The sequence below is a fragment of the Podarcis gaigeae genome, assembly GCF_964106915.1.
Source record: "Podarcis gaigeae genome assembly, chromosome: 1".
NCBI lineage: Eukaryota > Metazoa > Chordata > Lepidosauria > Squamata > Lacertidae > Podarcis > Podarcis gaigeae.
In genome coordinates this window covers 87,970,611-87,985,962 of record NC_139678.1, presented here as the reverse complement: position 1 = coordinate 87,985,962, position 15,352 = coordinate 87,970,611, and the positions used below count along the sequence as shown (strand labels likewise).

Sequence of the window (15,352 nt, the reverse complement as noted above, 5' to 3'; positions counted from 1 at the left end):
GTTTGGCCTGTTGTAGCTCAATAGTAGATCACATGCCCTTCGCCAGGTTTCCCCAGCTGTTCAGATGAGGTGGCTGGCAATCAAGGAAAGGGTCTTCTCAGTGGTGCTGCCCCATGTATGGAATGCCCTCTCCAGAGAGGCTTACCTGGTGGCCATGCTGTGCAAATGCTTTGAATTAGGTAGTTTGTGGAATGACTGATGTGAAAAAGGAAAAAAGTAGATGCCTGCTGCCCCAGAGTGGTTCACTGCCATGGCTACTATGGCATCCTGACCTTAGCAAGCCCAGCCTGCCTACTAATTAAATCCCCTTTCTATCCCCTTGCTTAAGGCAGTCCAGACCCAAGAACAGCTGAATCTGCCGCAACCACTACCTGGATGTAATGCTTAGCTGGTACCTGCACTAGCATTTGACGCTTGATGCACATAACAGTGCATGGACTAAGTACCTTTTAAATGCTACACCAACTACATGAAGCAAGCAAATCTCTACATTAAGTCATCACTGTGTGCTAAATCAGCCCTGGGAAAGGGAGAACACAAGACACATAACATTCTGATTTGACCCTTCAGGAGCAGAGAGCCAGGAGGCAGCCATCCTTTTTTTAAAAAAAGCATAAAGCCTCTTCTTGATCCTCCCTTCCTACACAAAGCAAACACTTTCCTCCACCCGTTTTGCTGCCTCCTCCTCTGTCAATAGTGGCAGAGAGCTTCCTGTTCCACTTAAGCTTCCCTTAATGGGACAGAGGCTGCCTTGATTGCTTTGTTCTCAGCCACATCCCCCTGGCAAGCCATCACTTAAAGATACTTCACTGAAGGCTCCTGACTGAACTCTCAATGATCAGGAGCCTCCTGCCTCTGTGAGTGTTGCCTTGCAGTAAGACTTCCCGTGTCTTTCCGGGATGAGGATGCAATTAAGGAAAAAAACTTGAGTGTGGAAATTAAGCGGAGCATCTCTGACAAAACCAGTGGGCAAAACGGTTTGGAGCGGGAGCATGTTGCTCACCCGGAGGTACTCTGTCTGTAGCAGGAAGATCAGTGCCTGTTGGATGGCTGGGGAGGAGAGCTGATAAGGAAGGCAGAGCAGAATTAGTGGGCTTAGTGGAGTCGAAATAAGCAGAGAGCCTGAATACTTGACAGAGCATAAAATGACCTACAGGAATGTATCAGTGTGGTGGGGTGGAAGAATGAAACACCATGAAATCAGAGCCAGCTTGCTGCAGTCTCAAAGCTGGGAAAAGTATTATGTGCAAGGGTGGGGTGTCAACAGACAGGTGTGTATGCCAGGAGCCAGAGTCAGAAGTAAGTCTGCAATAAAAAATGCAGGTGTCAGTGAAGTTACAATTTTTTCAAAGAAGCGAAACACTGCAGGCCTGGTGGTCACAGCAACCCTTCCCATTAGGTCTTGCCCCAATGAAGCAGTTGTGAAGACTGAAGTTTCCTGCCTTCCCACCACTCTCTAAGGCTCCTCCTCCAGTTCCTCCTCCCCCAGGTAAAAGTGTAACTGCTTTTCATAACATTCTGCAAACAGAAGCAGAATGTGTTTAAGAAGCTGGGCGCATGTCCTTAATAGCTAGCTGCAATCATAGTCACTGCATTTATAAGACTCTGTTTCATTTTTTGATCCCTGGGAACGGTAATGGGAGGTGAAAAGTGGGGGGAACCCTCACCAGATTCAGTCAGATAGGGTTGCAAGGATATCTTGTGAGCCTCTCTTTTGGTGTGTTCCAAGGCTGTCAGGAAGGATTTCGCTCCCCAGAAACAATCTTTATTTCCCTCCATTTCCTCCGAGGGAATCAAAGGCTGAGAGACAGGATGCTGGCTTGTGTGCGGATGTAGCCCAGTCCAATATCCCCAGGAAAAAGGCTCACTGAATGGATTTTGTTCATAAGCAGGGTTTGAGGGCCAACTTGGATGATACAGAAAATGCATGATTGAATTTGCAAAATGTTAATAAAAGCAACTGTGTGACGGACCCTGATCTAGAGCAGAACTGTGCTGCAATGGAAGAAAGCGCTTACTCTTCTCAGCACTGTTTTTCCAATGAGCTTCACTCCTTCTTCTGTATCAAGTTGCTGTTTGTAATTTTTGACAGCTCCTGTCCCCAGGGAAAAAGAGTAGTTTTGGGAGATGTGCTGGTCAATGTCCACATTAGCCATGGTCTTGATCCCCCCCCCTTTTAAAGTAAAGCCATGCAAATATGATCATCATGTATAATCATGATGTGAGCAAGGATTCTGCCACCACCATCCCAACAGCTTGGTTAGATGAGATGCAGTGAGATTTAGATTAAATTTAATATCTGCCACCTCCCCATTAAAAATAGCACTCTACATAGCTGATGATACAGGCTAGTGAGGACATGGGCCTTTCATTTATAGTGAGCTAAGGCTCACTAGTTTCATTCATCTGAAGTTCTAGCTCGGCAAGCACTTTCTTGTGGCACAGATGTGATTAACTGTGAAGGTGATCGGTGGCAGGGAATGAGAACCTGGAACTCTCCAGGTCTGGTTTGGGCTACACCTCTCAACACCTCTGAATACTGGCTATGTCGAAATCCAGCAGCATCAGAAGAGTCAGAGTTTCCACATCTCTGTGCAATGGGAAGAACACGAAAACATAAGAAGATTCTGTTGGCCAGGCCATTGATTTTCCACCAGCCAGGTGCCTGTCAGGGTGTCCCTAAGAGGAAAGCTCTGACTCTCCCCTTTTTATGTAACATGTAAAGCTGCAGATGGATGAGAGAGTCTGCTGTTAAGTGCAATCATCCCACATCATTGTGCTCCTATCCTTAGGCTTCCAGTTTTCAAGACCTAAGCAAATATCTGTACTTGAGGTTTGCCCACTGTGCTGCAGAAGGACTCATGGCAAAAATGTGATTTTTAAAAATTAAGTCATCCAACATAACCAAGTATGTCTTTATAAAAGGCCTCAAGTTGGCTCCAAAGGCACCAGGCCAAAGGCCAAATGCTTGTAACTACCCAAGCAATGTAGTAATTATCTTAAAAGGCTGGTCCTCAAGGGACCTAGAATTTAGGGATTAAGTAGGCAGCAAACACTGAGAATCTGGATACTTCCTGAGTATTATTTATGTAGCTGACCTGCCCCTGATAATTTTAGCTGAAGTTCTTAACTATGCAGAACTCCAGTTCAAGCTGCAGTTCAAGCTGGGATAATAGTACTTATGTACATATATTGCAGAAGGGGCAATGTCAGTGAATGCACCATAGCTGTATGAGGCAGGGCCTGCCCCTAACATTAGACAGGGCCAGGTGTGCTACATGGCCTGCCCTAGACATCCCTAAGCTAGCCTGCTGCCTTCAGGTGCAGTGGAGGACTCTATCCCATGCCAAGTGTTGAACTACTATTAAATAGCCTCTCCAATCAGCTTCCATACCTAGAATGGAGGGGGAGGCCCTGTCTTGTCCTTTACCCCAGGCAGCAAAAATATCCTGGGCAGTGAATAGAATAGAGCAAAGACGAACTCCTCTTGTGATCTTCACAAGGGTCCAGTGCCGAGGGCCTTCTGGTGGTTCCCACACTGTGAGAAGTGAGGTTACAGGGAACCTTTGAAGGTGACTCAGAAACTGGAATTAATTCAGAATGCGGCAGCTAGACTGGTGATTGGGAGTGGTCACTGGGACCATATAACACCGGTCCTGAGAGACCTGCATTGGCCCTCTAGATGTTATTGGACTTCCAATTCCCATCAGACCCAGCCATATGGTCAAGAGGCAGGTCTGATGGGAACTGTAGTCCACCAACATCTGTAGGGCCAAGGGTTCCTTATGTGTGCCCCAAACATAGTATAATCTCCCTACTCTTTCTTTTTCATATATTTTTATTAAATTTTTAACAAAAACAAAACGAAAAAACCCAAACAGTAACAAATACAATAAAAACTACAAACAAAGAAAAATATACACAAAAACAATGTTGAATCCATAAAATGGGATTCTTTGAACCCTGTGACTCCCCCCTCCCGGTTCCTTAAATGTCCATTTCAGCTGCATATCATTTCTACTCTAAATTATTATTTTTACCCCAGATTTCCTATACTATTTCTAAAATTACAAGTGTTTTTAAAATCCTGCCAATGTATTACAATACGTTTACAATACGTTTGCAAATACATAATAAACATTTCCAATTCTTTTTTAAATTTCTTGTCATCTTGATTTCTGAGCTTTCCAGTTACCGTATTTTTCGCTCTATAACACGCACCTGACCATAACACGCACATCGTTTTTAGAGGAGGAAAACAAGGGAAAAAACATTCTGAATGAAACAGTGGATGTATCATTTTTGTGCTTCATGCTGTGGCCACAGACATGTGATCTGATGGTGAATTTGGGCTGACCCAATGCAAAAATCCTGAGAATCCCTGTGCATCCATGCTTTGTAACCACGTTTTTGCACCATTGCAGCCCCAGGCAACAGTGGGTGCGTGATTTTTGGGGGGCAGGCTGTAGCCATGGACATGCTATGTGCTCTGATGGTGAATTTGGGCTGACCCAATGCAAAGACCCTGAGGATCCATGTGGATCCATGGTTTGTAACCACGTTTTTGCACCATTGCAGCCCCAGGCAACAGTGGGTATGTGATTTGGGGGGGAGGCAGGCTGTAGCCATGGACATGCTATGTGATCTGATGGTGAATTTGGGGTGACCCAATGCCAAAATCCTGAGAATTCCTGTGGATCCATGGTTTGTAACCACGTTTTTGAACCATTGCAGCCCCAGGCAACAGTGGGTGCGTGATTTTTGGGGGGCAGGCTGTAGCCATGGACATGCTATGTGCTCTGATGGTGAATTTGGGCTGACCCAATGCAAAGATCCTGAGGATCCATGTGGATCCATGGTTTGTAACCACGTTTTTGCACCATTGCAGCCCCAGGCAACAGTGGGATGTGATTTGGGGGGGGCAGGCTGTAGCCATGGACATGCTATGTGATCTGATGGTGAATTTGGGGTGACCCAATGCCAAAATCCTGAGAATTCCTGTGGATCCATGCTGTTTAACCACATTTTTGCACCATTGCAGCCCCAGGCAACAGTGGGTGCGTGATTTTTTGGGGGGCAGGCTGTAGCCATGGACATGCTATGTGATCTGATGGTGAATTTGGGGTGACCCAATGCAAGGATCCTGAGAATCCCTGTGGATCCATGCTTTTTAACCACATTTTTGCACCATTGCAGCCCCAGGCAACAGTGGGTGCGTGATTTTTTTGGTGCAGGCTGTAGCCATGGACATGCTATGTGATCTGATGGTGAATTTGGGGTGACCCAATGCAAGGATCCTGAGAATCCCTGTGGATCCATGCTTTTTAACCACATTTTTGCACCATTGCAGCCCCAGGCAACAGTGGGTGCGTGATTTTTTTGGTGCAGGCTGTAGCCATGGACATGCTATGTGATCTGATGGTGAATTTGGGGTGACCCAATGCAAAGATCCTGAGGATCCATGCTTTGTAACCACATTTTAAGTGGGGAGCGAAGGAAAAACAAAGAAGGGACATTAGAGGGGTGTGCAGGGAAGCAGCTGGCTAAGAATGCAGGAGAGGGATTTAACGGGAGGGAGGAAAGAAAGGCAAAATTTCCCCCCACCCAAGCCAGCCATATCTCTCTCTCTCTCTCTCTCTCTCTCTCTCTCTCTCTCTCTCCCTCCCCCCTCTCTCTCTCCCTCCCCCTCCCCCCTCTCTCTCTCCCTTCCCCCCTCTCTCTCCCTCTCCCCCAGCAGCACTGGAGCTTGCCTGGAGGGGAGGGGCTTTCCCTGCTCTTTGTTCCGTTTCAGCAAACACAGCAACGAAACAAAGGAGGGTGGGCAGTAAGACCCTGAGGCAGAATGCAGGAAAGCAGCCGCTTCCTCTTTTCAGGTTTCGCTTCTCAGTGCAGCGTGCAGCGCCGCGATTTGATTTTTGCATGATTTTTCGGCTCCAGGGACCACACATTCGCTCTATAACACGCACGGACATTTCCCCTCCCTTTTTAGAAGAAAAAATCTGCGTGTTATAGAAGGAAAAATACGGTAATTCCACCATTTCAGCATAGTCCATTAACTTGGTTTGCTAAACTTCTTCGTTCGGGACTGCTTTCTCTTTCCATCTTATTCTCTCTACTCTTTCAAGGCCTTCTCCCCTTGACATTCCCACTTGAGAGACCCAGTTCTCTCTGTCTAATGATGATACAATTTTGTTCTCTCTTCATCATCTGTCTGTAACAGTAGAAGTTATTCTGATATAGTTATGAAAGTATTTTTAGTATTTAGTATTTCAGGATACCCTGGCTAGTCCTTCCTGGGTCTTGTAATAGACTGGAAAGTGTAGCAAAGGAACTTGAAAATTAGGCTTTACATCTCTCAGGCATCTTGTACACCCATATTCTTATTCCTAAGAATCCCAAGTGGCCTGACCATAACCACACGTTCAAGAGAGATTTTATTCTAACCCTTGATAGTGGTCAAATCCAAGGTGAAAATCCACACCAAGCTCACACCGCTACTTCCTTTGCCTCCTGACATGTACCAGGAGGGGGCAACCTGAGCTATCCCCATTTATAGGGAAAAAGCCTAGAGTGGGAGAATTAGCATATGAGATCATGTTTCTTTCTGAAATCCCCAAATATCCCTATCCTGGGATTTAACATCATGGGCAGCCCATATTGACTCCTGAGCTGTGGCATCTCATTTCTAGAACAGCAGGCAAACACGCCCGACTTTGCATAAATACAATGCAGGCAGCTCTAGTTGCTTACAAGCCAGATAATCGTCTTAGCTTCATAGTAACAATAGAGGAATTTTCCTGGTTGGCAGAGGCACCAATTGCTTGCAAAACATAGTTCTGACTCCTTCCCTGTGGAGGAAGGCTTCTTGGGCCATTGCTGAGTTTATTCCATCTGCATGGTATTAAAGGCACAGAAGCGCCCTCTGGCAGAAAGGTGGCCAATCTATTTGTAAGCATCTGGCATTGCCACCCAAAGTAGTGCTAATTTGAAAGATTCCCCTTCTAGCAAAATTTCTATGGGGAACGAGTTCTGACAATGAAATTTCACAAGGCAGTCAGATTGAATTTCCCAGGTGTCAAAAAAGGTTATTTATGTATGCCACTACTGCAGCCTGTGTTTTATTAGCCCCAAAATGGAAAACGGGTGAGGTCCCAACCGAAGAAGAGTGGCATCTTAAGTTGACAGAATATGCACAGCTTGCAGACTCAACGTATAGAATAAGAGAACAAGAAGAATATACGTTTTAGAGAAGATTGGAAAACGTTTATTGAATATATGGGAAATAATTGTGTACAGTTGAAAACGTTGGTAAAGGTAAAGGGGCCCCTGACCATTAGGTCCAGTCGTGACAGACTCTGGGGTTGCGACGCTCATCTCGCTTTATTGGCCAAGGGAGCCGGCGTTTGTCCACAGACAGCTTCCGGATCATTTGGCCAGCATGACTAAGCCGCTTCTTGCAAACCAGAGCAGCGCACAGATATGCCATTTACCTTCCCGCCGGAGCGGTACTTATTTATCTACTTGCACTTTGACATGCTTTCGAACTGCTAGGTTGGCAGGAACAGGGACTGAACAACAGGAGCTCACCCCGTTGTGGGAATTCGAACCGCTGACCTTCTGATCGGCAAGTCCTAGGCTCTGTGGTTTAACCCACAGCGCCACCTGTGTCCCTTATGACATTTCATAAAGCACTTTCACACCCCACGTCAGCAAAATGGCCACCCAGAAAGTGGCCAGTAGTCTCTGAACATCGGCATGCACACAGCAAACTCCATTAGGTTGAGTGGGCCATGCCATACCTCCTGTAAACCCACCTATGTAAAATGTTCAAATCTTTCGTACATCTGCTAAGCTTTGCAGCAGGCCTCATGAACTGGGAATGCCCACACAATACTAGAAGTTGGCTTATAAGTAGGGCAACATTTTGCAATGGAGTTCCTGGTAAGGAGTATGCTGTGGTCAAGACTTGGCTTTATTAATATTCCCAGTGTTGTCCTCCTTTCTCCTTTTTCCATACTCCATTCCAGTGGGGCTCTCTAGGAACGAACAAAGGTCCAAAAAATGAATCAACTGCATCTTGTAAGGATACAACAGGACCCTTAAGGCCTATCTACACTACAGACCTACCGTACATATCAGTTTTCTTTCTATTACCTATCACATCTTACACCAAAGAATTCACAGAATTGTATGACTGTAGTGAGAAAGTGAAGATCCTAAACCTTGCACACAGAACTACAGTTCCCAGGGTTCTGTTTACCAAGGAACAACTGTTAAGCCAGTGATTCCTCAGAGCTGAAACACACAAACCAATGTCTCTCAGCAGATACTGCTTTCCATTGCTCCCTATGGTGTTGCTTCCACATGGGAAGATGTTTTTGTGTAACGTTCGGCCATTCTGTTTCTCTGCCCTTTTAAAAACTACCAAAACATGGGCTGGCAGCAGTGCCAGATTTATGTATAGGTTAAGTAGGCTGAAGCCTAGGGCCTCTAAATCTAGGGGGCCTCACCAGCCTGCCATCTTCCCAGTACCCCAGCCTACCCACTCCCCAGCAGGCAGCCTCCCCTCTCCCAAAATTGAAAACCCAAAACTTCATGCAAGGGCAGGACAACTCAGTCCCAGCAACTATGAGACTTAGGGCTAGCCAATAGGGCCCAATTTGAAGCATTGGGGCCCAACTTCATTTTTTTTTGTAGGGCCCATCTAGATTGCCTGCAGAGCCCAATTGCTCCAGTTGCCTTAAGGCCAACCCTGATGAGACTGTGCAGGGGTTGGATTGACAAGCCCTGCCCCTTCTAGGTCCCTGGTGTCACTATTCAGAGTATAGACTCAAGGACTTATTATGGAAATAAGGGGGGGGGCACTTATTGGAAATGATTTTTGTCACTTCTTCTCCCCCCCCCAACCCCCCCCGGGATGATGAGTCCAGCCACCTTTTATTCAGTCACATAAGCACTACACTACAGCATGGCCATAAACCTGTACGTTTACACCCAATACAGTGGTACCTTGGGTTAATTCGTTCCAGAGATCCGTTCTTAACCTGAAACTGTTCTTAACCTGAAGCACCACTTTAGCTATTGGGGCCTCTTGCTGCCGCCGCGCTGCCGGAGCACGATTTCTGTTCTCATCCTGAAGCAAAGTTCTTAACCCGAGGTAATATTTCTGGATTAGCAGAATCTATAACCTGAAGCGTATGTAACCTGAAGTGTATGTAACCCGAGGTACCACTGTATGTACCAATGGAGATTTATGTCCAGCAATATCAAGTTATAGGAAAACTGGTGCTATTAACAGTAATCCTTCTAGTGGGTTAATTGGTTCGGCAACTTCCATGCACATGACGTGTGTTGCTAATTATTTCCCCAAAGAGTTAAATGATAACTAATCAGAGGCAGCTACAGTTGCAAATGGCAACAAAATATCTGTAAAAGGAGGAGGAGGAGGAGGTTTGCTCAGGTGAGTCGCAGGTAGAAATACTGTTTGCAATGAAGTGAGAGCAGTAGTTTACTTGCTCAAATTCACAAATAAGAAAATTTTGAGAATTTAAATGCTAGATTAAAATTGATTACTTCATTGAGAAGCAGATTGTAAGAAAAACATTGGGGCCTAATAGTAGAGTGCCTGGTATCTGGGGGGCAATCTCATCCTTTGTTTCCACACTGTGGCTGCCGACCAAATCACCTGTCAGGACAGTTATGAGATTCAGGTGAGGGTCAGATGCTTTGTCAATCCCAGCAGGTTATATAAGAGGACGACCTTCCTGGCCAGGCCTTTGTCCTGGCCGTGGCACAAGGCTTTTGGATGTCTGTGTCCCACAACCCTCCATCAGCTGCCATGATTACTCCCCACTATTCCTTCCAGTCTGCTTATCTGCACCCTTAACTCCATATTTTGGTGCCCAAGTACCTGATAAGGAACTGCAGGTGAGTCCAGTTCCCAGGCAGGAAAGTCTACCTTTCACACTTCACAGATCCCTTTTGGTGCCTGCAGCATGCACTGTAAATTGCCCACCTTGGGGACCAGAGAAGGGAGCAGTGGGAAGGGATCCAGAACTACCTGTAGAAGGCAGGAGGTCAGGCTGCAGGCTGGTAACTGGACCTCATCCTGAGGGAAAATAAGTTTAGGGATCAGTTCAGGGTCAGAGGAACTGTGTTTTGTCTTATTTTATTTGTGCCCAGTGGTGTTTTCCTTTTCTGTGTTTAATTTAAAGTGCCTTTTGTGTTTCAAATCCTGTTACTTGTAGATATTCAAGAAAACATTTGTCCTTTGTTTAAAAACCCAGTCTGGTGCTGTGACCACAGTCTCCCCTGCTCTGCCCACTACCAGTGCCTTAAGAAGGGTCCTGGGAGGGAAAAAGCCCAAAAATGTACAGGTGCCAACCCTCCAGGAGAAACCCAAATTCAGGTGTTTTCATCTCCAAACCCCAGGAGTCAGCCAGAGGGGTCTCACTGCCCCTCAAGAAAGGCATAGGGAAGTCAGTGAGTGGTGGCAGCTACTGAAGAGTGACAGAAGCCCATTTTTATCCAGTTGAAGATTAATTTTTATTTTTATTTTTAGATTCTAATTGAAACATGCGTAAAAGGTTTGAAAGTGGTGCTAGCAAGCAGAAGAGACAGAGACTTGAAAATGCTATGATAATGAAGTTAAGACCAATCACGGCTTTCGTGCATCAACCACTCATTGAAGCAACAAGAGCTGACAGATCACTCTTTAAATCTGGTGGGCTGTGCTGTTCAGCTGTGGATTGCTGCCTTGATGCAGTGAACTGTTTTGGCATTATCAACGAATTTTATTCTTTCTTTTCATCCTCCTCAAAGAGATGGGCAGTTCTAAAACCATTTTTGCCACCTCAGTCTAAAGTGCCTAAATATTTGTCCCACACTAGGTGGGATGCACACGCAAAAGCCACAGAAGCTGTTTTGGAAAGTTACAGTTCTATCACTGATGCCCTCAGTCATTTGTACTCTGACGTTAATGGGAAAGGGAAACCAGGCTCCAAGCTAACAATCTTTTGCAGAAAATGAAAGAACTGGAATTTGTGTTTATGCTGCATTTTTGGACCCATGTGCTAGGTCAGCAAAGCCCTTCAGAAATCTGACCTGTTATTGAGTTCTTGTGCAAGTTTGTACAGTTCACTTCTGGATTTTTTAAGGAAAAGTAGAAATAATTTTGATGAGCTTGAGAAACAACAAAAGCCACCTTGCCAAATGTCAACTACAAAACAAGGCAACAGCAAAGAAATAACAGAAGTGAACCTGATGCCTTAGATGCACTTCAAGAGATAGGTTTAGGATAAAATCCTTTTTTCCTATATTAGATGCACTTGAAGCCAATTTAAAAATAAGAAGTACTGTGTACAGTGATGTTGCCATTCTTGCTAATTTGACCAGACTGGACCTAATGGTCAGGGGTTCCTTTAACCTTAACTAAGCAAGAAATTAAGCAAGGTGTTGAACTGTTGATGGAAGCATACCCAGAAGATATTGACCTGAAACTTAAAGGTAAAGGTAAAGGTACCCCTGCCCGTACGGGCCAGTCTTGACAGACTCTGGGGTTGTGCACCCATCTCACTCAAGAGGCCAGGGGCCAGCGCTGTCCGGAGACACTTCCGGGTCACGTGGCCAGCGTGACAAAGCTGCATCTGGCGAGCCAGAGCCGCACACGGAAACGCCGTTTACCTTCCCGCTGGTAAGCGGTCCCTATTTATCTACTTGCACCCGGAGGTGCTTTCGAACTGCTAGGTTGGCAGGCGCTGGGACCGAGCAGCGGGAGCGCACCACGCCGCAGGGATTCGAACCGCCGACCTTTCGATCGGCAAGTCCTAGGCGCTGAGGCTTTAACCCACAGCACCACCTGCGTCCTGAAACTTACCTGAAACTTACTGATGAACTTTTCACCTGTACATGACACAAAGACGTAGGCTTACAGCAGAGCACTTTCATACAGACCTTTATCAAATTGTATACAAGGCAAAAATTCAGATGGCCTTTCCTAATGTGGAAGCAATCTTGCAGCTATTTCTTAGCTTTATGGTCACTAACTACTTGGGAGAGAGGAGTATTTCAGTACTCAAAAAAATTAAAAATTAATTAAGGACCACAATGTCTCAAGACAGGTTGTCTGCACTTAGCATTCTGTACATTGAAAGTGACAAACTTAGACAAACAAATTTTGATGAAGTTTTGGATGATTTTGCTATGAGAAAGGCTAGGGGGAAAAACATTTTAGCCTTACTGTATTTGATGGTTGTAGTTTACTTCTTAAGATGTATTTTAAAACTGATTTTTTAATGACAACATAAAGTAGAATCTAAAAGTGCCACACTGTCAGGTAATCGTGATTGTATTATTTATACTTTCCAGGCAATATAATTTGTAAACTCAAGGTGTTTACATTACAACTTCATTTTCCTAAAAAATAATGCTTATTCTACAAAAGGTTTATAAAGTTCAGTTATTGCAAAAGTTTTTCAGTGTTAATTTTATGCAATTTTTTTTTTTTTAAATCACCATGGTATTTAACAATAACATCTTATGTCCTTTAGAGGATAAATTGTGAATTGCAGAATTTTAAATACCCACCATCATCCTTGGCTTCACACAATTTTGTTTATAACACACTTCCATATTCTTCTAGTCGTGAGGGGGATGGGAAGGGGCCTCACAAGTGGAGTAGCCTAGGGCCTCTCTTCATCTAAATCCGGCCCTGGCTGGCAGTAGCATAAAGTCCACTCCACAGCAAGTTGCTGGAGATTAATAGGTTCTTGCACCACAGGGATCAATTGAAAGCAGATTCTCCAAGTGTCCCTATTTTATTTTCCAGGGATGTCCCTGATTTAGAGAAGGTGTCTCAGTTTCTGATTGGATCCTGGAATGTTCCACTTTTCTTTAGGACGTCCCTATTGTCATTGGAGAAATGTTGGAGCCATGTGAAGGCTATCCTGTACAGTGGTACCTCAAGTTAAGTACTTAATTCATTCCGGAGGTCCGTACTTAACCTGAAACTGTTCTTAACCCAAAGCACCACTTTAGCTAATGGGGCCTCCTGCTGCTGTTGCGCCGCCGGAGCACGGTTTGTGTTCTCATCATGAAGCAAAGTTCTTAACCTGAAGCACTATTTCTGGGTTCACGGAGTCTGTAACCTGATGCGTATGTAACCTGAGGTACCACTGTATAGGGAAGTTTTAAAGATGTTTAATGTTTTATTATGTTTTTATATATGTTGGAAGTTGCCCAGAGTGGCTGGGGCAACCCAGTAAGATGTATGGGGTATAAATAGTAAAATTATCATTATGGAAAGGGATGTCCCTATTTTTAATGGGAGAAATGTTGGAGGGTAATTAAAGTGGCTTTTCATACAGCCTGTTTCTACCATGAGACTGAAAGCTATCATGGATTGTCCTGCTACTACCACCAATTGTACAAAGCATATTATGTCCATGACCTTGTTAGCCTTATTTCCAAACGGTCACGTCATATTGCATGGATAAATGCTAGAGTTTACAGTTTCAAAAATGGGAAGTTGACTACAAAGGATTAGTGATAGTAGTAGATGGTTTTGAATTTGAAGAAATCAGCAGATTTTGAATTTAGGGTAAATTTAGTTCCAGATTTGGTTTTGTCTTCATAAACATTCACATATCCAAAATTGTGAAGCATGCTGAGTTTGCTTGCATGCAGAGCCGTCTTTCCCATAGAGCTTAGTGGTGTGTTGCGCCAGGGAGCTGGCCTCTCAGGGGCGTCCCAGAGAGTGGGGGAGCTGCGAGGCTTGCCGGTGGCTTCTCCTTTCCCACCAGCTGCGCACCGTCAACCATATGGCTGGCAGGCACGCAACTTCCCTCCCAAGCCTCTGCGGGGATTGCTTTCCCACAGCAGCTTGGGGGAGAGTTGCACCCCCCATGGCTGGCAGTGTGCAGCTTTGCCCCCCCCACTATCCATGGTAATTTGGGGGGCGCTGGGCGGATAGTTGCACCCCGGTGCCGCATCTGCTAAAGACGGGCCTACTTGCATGCAGAAAAAGTGAGAGTAAATAACAGTATATATCAAAATTAGGTACAAAGGCATTCAGCTCCTTAGCGCTTTTTACTAATATTTATTTCCTGATCACCCTCTAGTCACTGAAAGCAGCCCTTCTTGGATGTAATCATTCAAATAAATTCCATCTCGGGCTTTTGCTCTATCTTCTCTTTGCAGGAACAAACGCTTTACAAAGCAATCCTTTTCTCGCCCCAGGGACTAAACCTTGGCTACTCACCTCCTGCCATGCCAGTGACATCTCTTTGGAAAAAATAACAGCACACATGCAAAGTGCACTGCTTTTATGAGCACTCCTGTTATTGCTTGCTGGGCTTTTTTCCTGGAATAAGCATTGTTTAGTATCTGTCAATATTTCAAGCTGATCTATGCTAGCTATGTTCTTCCCATCTCACCCATTAAATGGAAACTTTGTAGAAGAGAATGCAGGGAGCAGATAAGTCAGCTTCTTGGACAAAATGGAAGTGGAGTGGAAAGAACGTTTCATATCTAAATGCTGTCCTTGGAACAAGTGGTGTGGGCTGATTAAGAAACCATCACAGAGAAATTCTACCATCCTACCCATCAGTTGTAACTTTTTCAACAGGGAAGGGTCACACAGAGGCAAATGTAAGATGTGTGGCCCTCACATTTATGATGTTGGCTGAACATTCATCAGTGTCTATGTGTGCATACATGTGGTCAGATAGCTCCCACAAATCTCTCTCTTTGGTGATCACTTGTGGCTGAGTAAGATTGTCTCCCATAAACGGTTTTAACAATGAGTCTGTGACTGTGGAGGCCAATTCTGGATCCACATGTCCTTCCACAGTGGGGACATTGGTTTCTGGGTGAGAGTTGATCACGGTGTGATTTGCCAAGCACACCTTCCTCTTAACATGCTTCTCCCTTGTGTCCTGAGTTTGAGCGACTTCAAAGCCCATGACACCTTTGGTAAAGGCTGTTCTCCAATTGGAGCTCCCACAAATACCAACCCCACAGTAGGGTAGAAGCACAGCTGACAGTGGCAAGATGGTCCCAGAAAGCTCATACTTCCTCTCTGGTTCCTTTTTACCAACTGGTTAAGACAATTTAATTCCAACAGATTTACCCCCCCCCCTTGATAAGTACCTGATGTTTTAATTACACAGTTCCTTCCTTTGTTTTTATTTTAATTTTATTCATTGTATTGTTTTATGTGATCTTGTAATTTTGTCATAAATGTTGCATATATATTATATGTTCATAGAAAAATAATTTGGATGCCCATTCACAATTATCTCTAGTCCAGTACAGCCAAAATTCAAGTTTAGAAATATCATAATACACTCTGTCC

The 15,352-nt window shown here is 44.8% G+C and overlaps 1 long non-coding RNA gene across 1 annotated transcript in view; it reads right to left on the bottom strand.

The window, feature by feature from the left end:
• Positions 1–15,352, bottom strand: part of LOC310825777 — a 250,870-nt gene that overhangs the window by 233,983 nt on the left and 1,535 nt on the right. The gene's annotated exons all lie outside the window — the stretch shown is intronic.